We start from the raw sequence: 16,045 nt of genomic DNA on the forward strand, positions 1-16,045 counted from the left end.
CTGAGAACACAACTACATAAAATGGAATTCACTCCTTCCCTAACATCTGGTAGATAAGTTGCTCCCTTAAGGGTTGATTCCGGGGCTTGAACAATGTGGCGCCACACCCTCTATTGGCCCGAGAGGGGTTTTGTCATAGTTAGACTGACCTATTGTACATTATAGGGATAAATGGTACTTAAGGAGTTAGATGTAACTACATGGGCAAAACGATAATCTTGTCCAGCTGTACTTACGAGCAATTTGGGGAGGGTCATCGTAGTGTTGACTAGTTATACTCAAAGGATACAAAAATATATTTGTAGTGCGAAGAGTTCAACTGTCGGTCTTTCGTGGAGTGACCGAAAGTTACTAGATATTGAATAATTTAATTAGAGGAATCTAATTAATTATCCAAGTATTATTGAAGCTTCAATCTACAGGTCTATAAGGTCCCCTCTGTAGCTCAACAAGGATTTATGAGAATCAATTTTGGATTAATTTGAATTGTTCAAATTAATTGAGGGAATTAATTATATGTGATATAATTAAACTAACTTAATTATATATAATATAATTAATAAAATGTGTTTGATACATTATAATATAAAGTTTAATTGAGAGGAAATAAATATTTGAATATGATTCAAATATTAATTATATGAATGATATTCACATAATTAAATTTAGTATAAATGCGATTTATATTAAATACCACACGTATGAGATAAATAAAACTATAGGTTATATTGTATTTGATACAATATAAACTATAGATTATGTATTATATTTGATATAACATATATATATATTTTATATATATATATATATATATAATATATAAATTATTGTTATTATAATTATATTTTAATTAAATTAAATTTACTAATTTAATTTTAAACTTCAAAATTAAAGGGAAGGAGTCCACTCCCTCCCCTTAATTTTCTCTCATCAAATGTGGGAATCGGAGTTACCACGCGATGATCTTCTTCTCTTCAATGTCTTACGTAGAAGGAGGTAGATCTCTATTTTTCTCTCCCATTGGATACACAGAAGAATTTTTCTTTGTCTTCTCTCAATTTTTTTTTCTTCCCTCTTCCCAAAAGAAATGTGAGTCCACACACTCCTGTGAAATTCTCAACCCAAAAGAGAATACAGAAGGCTCCGCTTGGTGGTGTCATCATTGAGTGTTCGTGTTTCCAAGAATGTTCGTGACTTGCTTGAGGGAATCCATGAAGAAATTGTTCTTCAAGGGTAAGCACTTCTTCTTCCCTAAATTCTCCTGTTAAATGTATGCTGTAATTTTTGATTTGATGCATAATTTATGTACTGTAAATTTCCAAATTTGTGAAAATAAAATTTGGCATCGATCCTACTTCTGCAACAGACCTCAGGGTTCCATCAACGAGATGTGCACCTCTTTCATACACAGGGTTACGTATACACGTCTTTCGTATTTACATAACTCACTAAACGTGCACCTCTTTCGTGCATCTGAGTAGGGGTGGTCATTCAAACCGTAAAACCCGAACCGTTTCTAAAAACCGAACTGAACTGAAAACTCAGTGAAACCAAAAAATGCGATCTGGTTTGATGAAATTTTGAAACCGAATTAATTCGGTTCGGTTCGGTTTCACTTTTGAAAATGGAATTTGAGACCGAACCGAACCATTTTTAACTAATATATATATATTTAAAAAAAAGAGTAAAATCGAATTTAAAATCGAACTGCTTTTAATTTAAAGAACAAAACCAAATTTAAAACCGAACCGAACCGAACCGTTTTTAATTAAAAAAATATATAACATGAATTTTTTAAAAATGTCAAAACCGAATTTGAAACCGAACCGAACCGTTTTTAACTAATATATATTTATTTATATATATATACTTTTTAAAAAAGAGTAAAACCGAACCACTTTCAATTTAAAGAACAAAACCGAATTTAAAACCGAATCGAACCGAACCGTTTTTAATTAAAAAAAATAATAACATGAATTTTTTAAAATGCCAAAACCGAATTTGAAACCGAACCGAATCGCATGCGGTTCGGTTTGGTTTCACATTTTAAAAAAACCGGTCCGGTTCGAATTAACCACCAAACCGAACCGAACCGAACCGTTTCTACCCCTACACCTAAGTCCCTTCTAGATATGTATCACTTTCATACATACCAGCTCTAGTACACTTCTTTCATGCATTAGTGCCCTTGAACAAGCACCACTTTCACACAGTCAAATATAGTAGAAAGGAAAAGAGATCGCATCCAAATTCATATTACGTGTAACGTTCAACTATTCCTTAGTCCCATAAAATGTTGTAAATAATGTCATGCAAATTAGTCTAGATAAGCATGCGTATTCTTGTAATAATGTATCGACGCTAGTGCATCTCTTTAATGCATCTCTTGTAATAATGCAAATTAGTCTAGTGCATCTCTTTAATGCACTAGACTCATTGAAAACATTTCATAATGGATCATCCATAATTTCATAGTAAATCACATGGTATACATTCATAATTTTATTAATCACAACAAGTCACGTTCATCAACATATATCCAATTTTTTTTGCTTGCTGTTAAGGCATTCTAGTATTCTCAGAATTTAGGTCCATGTTCGATCATCCTCTTAATGTATCTCATAAAATTCTAAGTTATGCGCTCATACATATAACATGCTTCAAACATATTTATCACATGTTTATATAAGTCTTAGAACCAACAAAATTATTCTTAATCTCATCTACCAACACGAAGGTGATCATAATAGTATGATTACTTACCTTAGAATTAAATCCAAATAAACGCAAGCAAGTTTATCTTCTTGTTTTCAAGAAAGACATTGAAGCAGCACCTAAAATAATAAATCCAATATTTAAATTAATCTTCTCGGTCTAACTCCAATCAACCCATTTATTCAAAGGTCTCCGATTTAATTTTACTAAAATTGTGGCTTGGTCCAAAATTAATTCTAAAAACCCAATACTGTTGACCAACCTAAACATAAATAAATTCAAAAGTTAACTTAATTTTAAATAAATACCCCTAATCCAAAAGAAGACCAAGTCAAGTACTCACCCAAAAACTGCCCCAAAATCAAACCTTCATGATGCCGGACAACACGCTTCAACATTAAAATTCCTCCAAACATAATAAGTATGAATAATTTAAATCCAAAATAAAATAGATAATCAATACATTCAAAGGAAAATACAAAAATCTTACCCCAAAACTCAAACCTTACCAACATTACCCAAGATTCCGCGAGATAACCAAAACGGCGGCAGTAGAGAACTGAATGGCGACGACTGCCGGTTGGCGGCTGAGGTAAGATACTGGTCGGACAGCTGCAAATCTGGTGGTAGGCTTCTGCGGCAGCATGGCTGGAGCAGGTGGTGTGCACAACAGAGAAGGCTTCAGATATGGCAGCTTAAGGCTGACAGCAGCGTGTGCCGGCTGGCCGGTGGCTTCGACAGAGGAGCGACGCAACTAGCTTCGCTTCTAACCGGCGGCTAGGGCTGTGCAAAGACCCTGATGACAAACAGCTGGACGAATCAATTTTCTTAATAAAATTGTTCTAAATCAATTATCTTTTCCAAGATCCAAATCTCCAAATTTTAGTTCAATTCTTCCAAATTAAATTAAAATGGAAGTATATCCCAAATTCTCCTTAAGATCATTTAAATTCTAAGATCCTTCAACGAAGCACAACGTTAAAATTGAATTGTCTTTTCCTAATAATTCAATTGAACTTCAAAATTCAAAATAATACTCAAATAATTTAAAATAAATTATCTCAAAATTTGGATTGTTATGAAATTGAAGAATATTTTGCACAAATTCCAAATAATTTTAAAGGAATATAGAGAAATTTCTAAAGCTACGACATTGGTATCTTGTAACAAACCAAAGAGTACTAGTGATGTTGGAAGTCATTGTACCCATTGGAACAAGTTGAACATCTAACAAGCCACCACGAAAGAAGGACTCTAAATAGAAGCCCATTGTTGTCCTTGTTAATGAAGATACAAATGATGATTTCATTGATGAATAAAATACAAGTAGTCAAAATAACATAGCGTTAATGGACACAATGATGCTAACAATTTGACCAACATAGAGATAAGCAGGGAGAGAAATAACACACAATATGTTAACCTAGTTCGGTACAATTTTCTTTTCATCTGGGGGGCTCAGGACCCAATTGAAAAGAAGATAATAATATTCAAAAGATTTACAAGGAAGACCACTTATTTGATAGATCTACTATTATGTAATACACTAAACCTTAGATAGGTATTTTGTTTAGACTCCCCCTAAACTTGATGTCACCTATCTCAAGATCTTCTCACAACTCAAGCTCCCCTTGAGTTAGAAGCTTTCAACTTGTTCAATCTTGCATGTTTAGACTGCCCATAAACTTAATATTTCTTTTCAAGTATCACATGCCCTCTCTGAAAATTCAGCAGCGTTTGTTTCTTCCTCTTTTTGCAACAACTGCACAAGAAGAAACAACCTTTGTTAATAAAAACCTACTTTCAATATGTTTTTAATGCTTCCTTTTATAACAACTTCTAGAAGGAAGGGACATATAAGGTAACCAACATACCAAAAAAGTAAGCAGACGTAACATTCGAAAACAAAACCAAACAGTCTAACTCGAAGTCAACCGAAAAAGATCCAACAATCAAATAAGAGAAAATTTACATGCCAAATAAACAATATCAAGCTCCCCCTTTGGCATAAACATTTTCTTTTATTGGCAATCATGTGATGGTAAGAAGAGTAAGAAGCCAAATAAAAATTGCAGACCAACCAACTACACAACAATTTGTAGACGAACCAACAACACCAACCAAACAAAACAAACCAAATCTATACAACAAAACCTATAGTCGAACCAACAAAATAGTACATCAACTCACAAACCAACCCCAGCAAACCTAGCAAAACCCCACTCCTCTTTGATTGCCATAAGAAGAAAATTAAACAGGAGGAGATGAAGGATGACGTGAAGTAGAAGTAGAGGGGGCTTCATTTGAAGGCAAAGACAAACTCAACAATTGAATCTGAGTATCCACAATCGCCTGACGATCAATAAGAGATCAAATTATATTACTCAAGGTTCATAATTCAAAGGTCGACAATTGTCAAATACGTGTTCTAAGATCAGTAGGAATCAAGAGTCCACCTTCAGGAGCACGAAGATCATGAGGCACAGGTATGTCATCAGTTTTGTATTTGGAGAGCTAACTTTTGTTCTTGGTACATTCAGTAAATATTTTATTTAGCATGTATCATTTAGACGATAACTTTATTTGAGGAAATTATTGAATACTTTATTTTGTAATTTTAATAGATTATGAATTGAATTTATTAGTATTTATTGTACTAGAAAGTATTTTATGTGTGTAAATGTTGTCTAAAATTGACTTGAACTAAAACTTATCAAAATTTAATTAATTCAAAAATATTTTTGAGAAAAAAGTTACTTCTTTTATGGTCATAAATTAAAGTTATGGAAAGATTTATATAACAAAAACGAAATGCTATCAAAAGCTTGTTATAACAATAATAGTAATTATAAAAGAGTAAGTAACATTGTTATAACCTACAATTATAGCTATAGATACTATATTATAGTGTTGAAAAAAGGCTATTATGTGTTAAAGATAGCACCTAATTTTAGCTATATAAACATAACATAACTTTTGTAAAAAACACTATCAAAAGTTTTTATAGTAACATATATAAGCTATATCTCCATACTCTATTATAGCACCCATTATAACTCTACAAAAACGTTATAAAAAGTCACAGACTTTTAATACCATGGGTTGTTAGGACTTTCAAAAAAGGCTATAAAAGGTACATTATAGTTTTTTTTTGTTAGCTATTGTATATGTTATTTTTTGTAATGCGTTTGGCATGCATTTGTGAAAAATGTCAAGGTTTTACAATAAAACTTTAGGATTTTGCCATAGAAGACGATGATTACTCATCCTACATATAAGAGTTTTCTACATCATTCTCCTAAAGTTTATTCTCTTTTAAGGAGACTCCCCTAAGTTTTGATCTTCTTTCTAGTCATAGCAAGTAATGCCTTGTGGAGATTGAGACCTTTGTTACGGAATCAACAATTAAAGAATACAAAAAAACATAAACATAGAGATTTGACACATAAATTTACATGGTTCACTAACAGTTTGTTAGCGACATCCATGAGGCAGAGGGAGAACAATGTTATTAGAGAGAATGTCTTCTAAATACAAAATGACGACACCAGGGTTAGATAGTTATATAATGCACTTCTCTAAATTCTAAGATCATAATTGTATGCTAAATACGAATTCTGAATAGATACAGCGAGATCCCTATACTTGATTGTTCGTAGCACCAGATAACAAATTAAAGTCATTCCAACAACCTTATTTGACTTACTAGAGTTGGGAAACAGTTGGAGATAAAGACCACCACCATTTTGCCTCCAGCATACTTTTAACGGTATGTTAATGCTTAACCTTTTATTGCTATTTATGTTTAACTTTAAGGAAACTCAATATGATCTAATGCTTGATCCACGGTCGAATGAATCGTTGATTCCTTCAAATATTAGTGTTTTTATCAGTGTCCATAGTGTAGCTCGAAAAGAAAATTTCAATACTTTTTGAATCGCTCAAATAGAAAGTGGAATGAATAAATTATACATGACAATCTTGATGTACCATAACAAAAGAAAGAAATCAATCTAAGAACTAGAATCATGACATGTTACCAAAATGAGTATAATTTAATTGACATCCAAGGTGTTAGTAATCACGAGGTTCGTGATTGAAATCTTTCCATCCTCAATTGCACTAAAAGACAAATCATGACATGTAACAGTGATATAGTTTGAATAACCTTCATTCAATTGCCAAATTCCAAAATAGTTTGAACCTCTTTTTAAATCTAATTTTTCCTCAAGGATTGGGCAAAGTGCCTGGATCTTCAACAGTGAGAGATGCTCCATTGTCAAGTGCAGTGAGATTAAGAATCATTGTTGCTGCTTTGGTAGCCCTATAATAAAACAATATCAGATATGGAAATGCATCGATATTCATAAAAAAGAAAGAGTTGAGTTGAAGGTTTAAACAAGATTCACCTTGTAACCTACTAATTGAACCTATATTTCTTTAATTATGTAACTACATTTTAAGAATATTTTTTTAAATCTAAGCCAAATTTTAAAAATTAAAATAAATCGTTAAAAATATGTTCTTCTTTTTGAAATCTGGCTTAAATTTTAAGAGTTAAACTACCAATTTAGTCATGGATTTTTAAAAAAATCTTAAACTTAGTCTCTAATAGTTAGTTTTTACTGAAATTAGCTAAATAATAATAATATTTTCCATGCAATGGAGTGAATATGTTATCAAAATTACAGTGAAAATTCTATTAAATAATAAAAAGTTTTTGAAAAAAAATAATAAACAAACAATATAGACTAACTTTAAGATAACTCGAGAGTATAATGACTTAAATTAGACATTTGAAAGTACAAAGACTAAAAGTGAACAAATTTTAAAGTATGGGACCTAAGATGTTTATTTTACTAGTGCTTCTTGGCGAAAACACTTATATAAAGAACTGCTTCATTTAAAAATATTAGCCTTCATTATTGTTCCTACTTATCTAAACATACCTTTAGTTTTATTTTCATTCACTTCCCAATTGGTAAACATGAATAATACATTTTTGTTTCACAATAGCAGAAAGAAGCAAATTTAAATATGAATGGAAGTTGTTACCATTGTTGGGGTGATTGATAATTTAGAGCAAAAACTCCCAGACATGAAAGCAGCATGTCAGTGTATATGATGCCTGGATCTAAGCTCACAATTGCCATTCCCTCCGGCACTTCTTTTGCTGTAGCTTTGCTTAGTCCTTCAACCCCCCACTTTGATGCACAATACGGTGCCAACTGCAAAATTGAAAATATGTGTATCCTCAACTATAAAACTAGGTCTTCTATGAGTGATTTTGGACTGGGATATAATCGGCATAACATAAGGATAGCACCATAGGCCCAAAATGGGATTGAGGGAGGGGATTAGTTCATGTTAAAGCCCAAATTAGTGTGCTCGGTCTCGCCGAGGCCAAGCCTAACATAATAGCTAATGTGGCAATGTCCCACACATGCCCCTCAACCTGATAACTGGTATCATTATCTTAAAGTGACTCTGAGATCCTATAAATACACCTATGTCAACCTCCATCATTATAGCTCTCGTATGAGGTAACTTGAATCATACTCTCAAACTCCATAGTTTTCACTCTTTCATTCTCTGACTGCCACCCACACTCCATTGTGCAGGTTTTCTCTTTTACATATCACGTTCTTCTTCCCTTCAAATAAATTCTTATTGGTGTCACATGAAGGTCACGCGCATTTCTTCTGTTCAAGTTTTGGTATCACCATACATAGTTTATAAATAATTTGTTGGGCTGATCTTGTGGGTTGTTCAAGCACAAGCCCAAATTGATGGAAAGGAAAACAAAGAAAGAGGCCCACAGTAGAGAAATGGCCCAAGACTTGCTTGCAATAGGTGGAAAGCAAGGTTGAGAATGAGCCACACAGAGAGGATCTTGAACACACACATGTTGGACGAGATTAATCACACGAAGAACAAAAATTGGCCTGACTCAATCAGAAGGTGAAAACTCTCTCTTTCTAACTTTCCCTTTCTCTAAGATTAACAAGTTCTTTCTCTCGTATGAGCTTCCTCTCTAATGGAGGTTTTGGTTTTTCACGCATGTGTATTTAAGTAAGAAAGATGAAGAAGATGAACATAGAAAGAAGGAGTACAGTAGAGTTTACGTGGTTAGGCCAAGAAGAAAAGCCTACATCCACGGGAAGACAATTTTATGAAGAAAACAGATGAGTACAACCCTTTTGTGCTTTACAAATCTATTTATTTAGCATTGAGAGCTCCCTTTTATAGATATCTAAGGAGATCAGATTACATGAAATGTAAAACAAGAAACTGTTATTTGAAAGAAAAAACAAATAGTTGTTGGATTTACTTTCTTCAACTTTCCACCTTAAATTCAACTTTATATTTTCTTCAAGTGTCTTCTATATCTGAAAAATTTTATCCTTATTCAAGTAGATCGAATCCTATCAACTCGAGGTACTTGTGGAGCTTCAACTTCGACATTGGTTTTGTGAGCATGTCCACTGGGTTGTCAGAGGTATGAACTTCCAAAATTTGTATCTCTCCATTTTCAATTTTGTCTCTGATGAAATGATATCTAACATCGATATTTTTTATTCTGCTATGATATTGTGGATTTTTAGAGACGTGAATGGTGCTTTGATTATCATAGTAGATATCAACTACTGTTTGATTTAATCCAAGATCATTCACCAATCCTTTAAGCCATAAACCTTATTTGATTACCCTTGTTAAAGCAATATATTCTACCTCTATTATTGATAGAGCCATTATAAGGTAGCTTGCCAACTAATTATATTTCTCTCTAGTAGGAATATATAACCCGATAAGGATCTCCTTTTGTCATTATCTTTAGAAAAGTTTGAATCAACATAGCCAATTAGGCTAAAGTCATATTCATCTGACCTTTGATAGGACATTCTAGCATTCCTTGACCATATTAGATATCTTCCGAATGCCTTTTGCTAGGGTTAGACATATATCTACTCACAAGATTAGCTATAGGAATAATAACTTGTCCAACTTAATTTAGGTTGAATCTCTTGATTATTTTCTTCCAACAAGATGTTTGATTGATGCCTAGGGTAGATGAGCCCATGTCTCTCACAATGTCGATCCCTAGGATTTTCCTTGATTCACCTAAGTCCTTCATGTCAAATTTTTTACTTAAAAGACTTTTGACTTGAGTTAGATTAGCTTTAGAGCTCCCTACAAAAAGCATATCATCAACATACAAAAATAAGTAGACATTTCCCGTATAGGTGGTAGAGTTTATATATCACACATATCATGAGAGCTCCTTCGAAACCCCAAGCTGACAACATAGTCATTGAATCTTCTAAACCAACATTTAGGGGACTATTTAAGACCATAAATTGACTTGTTCAAAAGGCAATATAAGTCTTCTTTATCCTTAACTTTATAACCTTGAGGCTATTGCATATAGATTGTTTCTTCTAGATAACCATGTAGGAATGTTGTTTTTACATCTAGTTGATCCAATTCAAGGTCATGTTGGGTCACTAAAGATAAGAGAAGTATGATTGTAGTGTGTTTTATAACAAAGGAGAAAATATCAATGTAGTCAATACCCTATCTCTGAAATCCCTTAACAACTAATGTTGCTTTGTATCTAGGCTTCTGATCTCTAAAGATACCTTCTTTTAATTTGAAGATCCACTTTGATGAAATTGGTTTGTATTCTATAGGAAGAGGAGCTAGGGAAAAAGTGTCATTCACCTTTAAGGAGTCAATTTCCTCATTCTTAGCCTCAATCCACTACCTGGCATCAGAACAACTCACATCCTCTTCAAAAGTGGTTGGTTCTTAATCATTAGAAGCCATAGTGGCATTAAATACACGATTCATGTAGTTTGTGTCTGCATATCTTGGAGGGACTATATTCCTTCTTTGTCTATCCCTTGTAAAATAGTATTGACTTAAATCAGGTAGAAAATCAACATTCTGAACATGAACATTTGATGTGCCTTCTATCTCGTCTGTGTTAGGATTAACATCTTCTTCCATAGAGGTTTTCTTGGCATTTTTCACCTCAAAATTAATGGCATAAGTTTATGTTTCTTCTCTCGGACTCTCTCCTATTTGCATGAACATCTCATTTTCTCTAATGGTGACATCCCTACTGATTATAAATCTTTTCTTAGTGGGATGCCAAAGTTTGAATGCTTTCACTCCTTCAACAAAACAACAAACATACACTTAGCAACCCTGATTTTGAGTTTCCCATGAATCTAATGAGCATACCCAACACGACCAAACACCCTAAGATCATTTAGATTGGGAGGATGTTTGGACCACTATTTTTCAAGTGCTAGGAAATTTAGGGAGGTCCTATATAGTGTATACACAATAGGCAGTTACTTCAGCCCAAAACTTCTCTTCTAGGATGGCATCTGGCATAAGGCACTTTACTCTCTCCATGATAGTGCTATTTAGCTTCTCAGCTACCTCTTTTTGTTGCGGTGTATGCCTTACTGTCCCGTGCCTTGATATTTAATTCTCTTTATAGAAAGAGTTAAACTTCTCTCCATAGAACTCCAAACCATTATCAGTTCTAAGGTATTTGATTTCCTTTGCAATCTATTTTTCTATCATAAATTTCCATTCTTTAGATTTTTCAAAAACCTTATCCTTAGCTTTAGAAAATACAACCAACTTTTCTTTGAAAAGTCATCTGTAAAGAATAATAAATACCTTGAGTCACTTAGACTTGGAGTTGAGGCTGACTCCCATAAATTTCAGTGGATATAATCTAGAATTTCCTTTGTTGTATGCTGAGTTTTGATGAAAAAATGTCTTTTTATCTTTTTCCAACACTGAAACGCAAAAAAAAAGTGTGTTTTCTAGGCTTAGAATTTAATTAATTTTCTACTTAATTTGAGATCTTTGATGTTTTTATTGTTTGATTGTAGGAAATTGAGCAATTGGATGAGAACAAGCAATTTTGGAATGCTGCACGCAATGCTGCACGCTACGATTAGTAATGTTGAAATTATTGTCAGCGTTGCAACACTATGTTAGAGCATTACAATGCTGCGACTGCTGTCTATATAAGTAGTTTCTGGCCTATTTTATTCGAGGAGGCACTTTTAGGGCTATTTTGAGAGCGTAAAGAAATATTTTGGTGAGGCCTCCCTAGGGAGTGTAATTCTATACCGAGGTGGCATCTCGGAGCTTCAAAGGATTGAAAATTTGAATAGTTTGTTGGGTTGTGATTCCGGATTCGAGGGCAAGAGTCAAGAACACGGCTTGCAATTTCTTTGCTCTTTTATTTTCTGTCCTTTGTGTGTGGAAATCTCATGAATGGTCTATGTTTGTGTTGTAACCCTAAGTGACTAATTTGTGTTTCTAGGGTGGTGATTTAGTTTGATGGATTGCAAAAACTGAATTAGTTGCTTCTTGGATTGAATTTATGCAAAATTATTTTAGTATATTTGTTCTTAATGCTTTTGACTAATTGATCACTAATTGAATGTTCTTTACTTATTGTCTGTCTTGAGAGAGAAGGTGTTGAGTTGGATCTAGCATGTTAAACTATTAATCGAGTATGCACGAGAGTGAAGATTAATAAAGATTGTTGACGGAGGAACGATGGTTAGTCATTAGAAAGGGTTGAGCTCGAGAGAAGATGCTTGGATAAAAGACTCCTAGATCTATACTTTGCATGAATCAATCTAAGGTCAAAATAATTAATTTGATTAATTTGTTTAACGAAATCATATCCTAGAACGTGTCTTTGTCTAGTTTCATTCCAGTTTTATCATTTCTTCCTTTTTAGGGTTAGATTAGTTAGGTTCTCACAGTCCGGTCCCCTAAATAAAATTAGAAGAACCTCTGAATAGCTAAAAGAGTCAAACAAATTCCTCAGAGGACGATACTCGGTCTCTTGACCGTTTTACTATATTATAATTTGATGTGTGTGTTTGCACTACCATCAAATACGCAATGTTAACAAAAGACATATTGTTATTGATCTCTTTAGGCAAAATTCCTTGTTTGGACAGGGCATCAAGACCTTTAGAGCTAATATGAGACAGTATCTTGTGCCATAAGTTTCCTCTGTTAAATCTGAGGTGATAACAACATTAGCTTCATTTAGCATTTTAACTCCTCTACCAATAAACAAATCATTCACCTTTTCTCTCACTATGACAACCTTTGAGTCCTTTAGAACTTTTAAACTGCCACATTTTCCTCTGTATTTACAGCCAAGAGAGTCAAGCATACCAAGGGAAATTAAATTCCTTTTAAGATTTGGGACATGCCTAACATTTCTATGAAGTATCACAGTTTCATCCTTTAGTTTCAATGAAATCGATCCAATCCCAATGATTTGGCAAGCCTCATTATTTCCAATGTACACTGACTTCCCACTGATTTCTCTATAAGTGTTGAACCAGGGCTTGAAAGGTGTCATGTAATAGGTGCATTTAGAGTCAAGCACCCAATCACGTTTACCCAAAGGATTTACCAAATTAGCTTGGTCTTGAGTAGAAGCAAGGGCATTAGAGTAAATGAAAGAGGCTTCAACAATAGATGCTTCAGGTTGTTTGCCCTTTGCATATTTCTCTTTTTCTTGGTTTTTTCTTTTCAAAATTAAGCAATCTTGGATTATGTGACCTTTCTTTTCGCAATACTTGTACCTTAGTTTCTATTTAGCTTTCTTTTCTTCATTTGATCGTTGTTTTCCACTATTTAGTTAGATTGAGATTTTTCTTTTACAAACAAAACTTCTCCACTGGGTTGATCCCTTTTTTATGATTGTAATTCCATCTCTTTGGTTTAAAGGGTTGAAATGATTGTGTCTGTGCTGATTAAATCTCTACCATATTTTAGTGCATTATTCACATCTCTATACGCTTCTGGTAGGGATTAAGAAGTATAAAAGCTTCATTTTCTTCACCTGGTTTCATCCTAAGACTCTTGAAATCTGTAAAAAGTTTCTTGTATTCATCAAAATTTCTGATAATGATTTAGAAGAATCCATTTTGAAGGTGAAAATTTTTTCCCTTAGATACATCTTGTTAGGAGGATCTTTCTTAGCATATAGTTATTCAAGTTTGACCCAAATCTTGTAAGTTGTTTCTTCTTCAATTATTTATCTTAAAACATTGTCACTTAGGTTCAGAATAAGTATTCCATATGCTATTGACTCCATACCTTCTCTGTCTCGACTTATCTCCATTTTTGGGAGTTTTGTTAGATCAACGAGGCCTTGAGAGTTTTTTGTTTACTGAGTAGGGCTTTGATTTTGGCCTTTCATAAGACAAAATAACTCTTTCCATCAAATTTCTCTATCTCCACTCTTGCCACTACCATAACTGGTAAGTTTTAGAATCTTGAACATCCAAGAATTTGCTTCTTGATCTTTAATATTGTTCTAATACCACTTTTGTTGGGCTGATCTTGCAGGTTGTTCAGACACAAGCCCAAATTGATAGAAAGGAAAACAAAGAAAGAGGCCCATAATGGAAGAATGACCCAAGAGTGCTCCCATTAGGTGGAAAGCAAGGCTAAGAATGAGCCACAGTGTGGATCTTGAACACACGCATGTGAGATGAGATTAATCACACAAAGATCGAAAATTGGCTTGATTAAATTAGAAGGTGAAAACTCTCTCTCTAACTTTCCCTTTCTCTCAAATTAATAGTTTCTCTCTCTCAGATGAGCTTCCTCTCTAATGGAGGTTTTGGTTTTGCATGCAAGTGTGTTTAAGTAAGAAAGATGAAGAAGATGAATAGATAAAGGAGTGGACTAGAGTTTACGTGGTTTGGCCAAGAAGAAAAGCCTACATCTATGGAAAAACAATTTCTTGAAGAAAAAAGATGAATGCAACCCTTTTGTTTTTTTTACAAAGCTATTTATTTAAGTACTGAGAGCTCCCTTTTATAGATATCTAAGAGAGATCAGATTACAAGAAACTGTTATTTGAAAGAAAAAACAAATAGCTGTTTGATTTACTTTCTTTTGGTTGATGCCAATCCTAAACAAAAGTTCAACCAGCATAAAGCTTTGTACTATGGATGTTTTGGTCAAAGGCTCTATTATGATCCATATTTTGTCAATAAAAACAATTGGATGATATCTTCACTTGTGCTCATAATATATAAAAAAATATTTACACAACTATCGTATGTCTATTTAATTGTTGTAACTAAAAAATTTTCAATAAGTCTTTGTATACTTTTTTACATCAAGATATATTTTATGGAATGTTTGTACAATATCATAGGCTCTATTCAATTCCATTACTTATCTTTGAATTTTTTAAAAATAAGCCTATAAACTTTCATCCATAAATCTATATGTTTTATTGTCTATATTTTAGAAGCACTTTGAAAATCAAAGCCAAAATTTGAAACTTAAAGAAAAAGAAGTTTACAAAAACTTTTTTTCGTTTTTAGAAATTGGTTAATAATTCAAATGTTTATATAGAGAATACAAAAACCATGAGTAAGAAAATGTTAGATAACAAACATACTTTTCAAAAGTCAAAATCAAAAGGAAATAGTTACCAAATGAACCTTAACAAATTTGTTCTGCCAGTCTAAGACTTCGAAGGTCTTCTTATAAGCAAGAATTTATGATTAACAAATCTCGCATAGACGATGCATAGCTAACCTTGAATCCAAATACATTATTGACAATAGAAGTACATAGTGGTATCCTAATCCCATCTTCAAATAGGTGTAAGGAGACAAGCTACACATGAAAGCTATATATTAAATTTTTTTCCAACATTAGGTTTGTTGTCATGGCATCATCCTTCCTAACAAAAATTTTCTCTGATGTTTGAAAACACTCCTAAAAACTGGATTAAAACATTTTAAAAAGAAATCTACAAGAAAAGTTTGAAGATAAAATATAAAGTTGAAAAAGGCATGCTACAACTTATTTCCTGAGATTTAAAAAGTAACAGAGGTTGAGAAAATCAATTCTAAGTTGTTTTTAGATGATATTGATAGCTAGTTAACTAATAAAAGGTGAGGAGGCATACTTGAAGTGGAAATTTTTAGATGATATGGTGAGCAAAAAGCAAAAATCAAAGAAAAGATGGTGGTCATTGATCTCACCCAATGGAAGAAGTTAAAAAGTGATGGGATGGATTAATTAGTTAGGGAGAAAAGGAGGAGAAAAAAAAGTCCATATAACCTAAAATCCATTGAAAATACTAATGGATTAAGTTAGGCCACTTGAGCCGTTGGAACGAGTGCATCACATCGCACCTTCAAACTGACATTGAAGAGATCGATATTGAGCATCTTTCATAACACCTTATTTGATGTCGGTCACCTGACAGACATCGTACCCCAATTTTATACTAACG

The 16,045-nt window shown here is 33.2% G+C and overlaps 1 long non-coding RNA gene across 1 annotated transcript; it reads left to right on the forward strand.

The window, feature by feature from the left end:
• The first annotated feature begins 8,910 nt into the window (after positions 1–8,910).
• LOC120081799 lies at positions 8,911–12,106 on the forward strand. Its single transcript, XR_005482951.1, has 2 exons — positions 8,911–9,214; positions 11,631–12,106. It is a non-coding gene; the product is annotated as an uncharacterized LOC120081799 (long non-coding RNA).
• Positions 12,107–16,045: the final 3,939 nt, after the last annotated feature.

This window comes from Benincasa hispida, chromosome 7 (assembly GCF_009727055.1).
Source record: "Benincasa hispida cultivar B227 chromosome 7, ASM972705v1, whole genome shotgun sequence".
Taxonomy (NCBI): domain Eukaryota; kingdom Viridiplantae; phylum Streptophyta; class Magnoliopsida; order Cucurbitales; family Cucurbitaceae; genus Benincasa; species Benincasa hispida.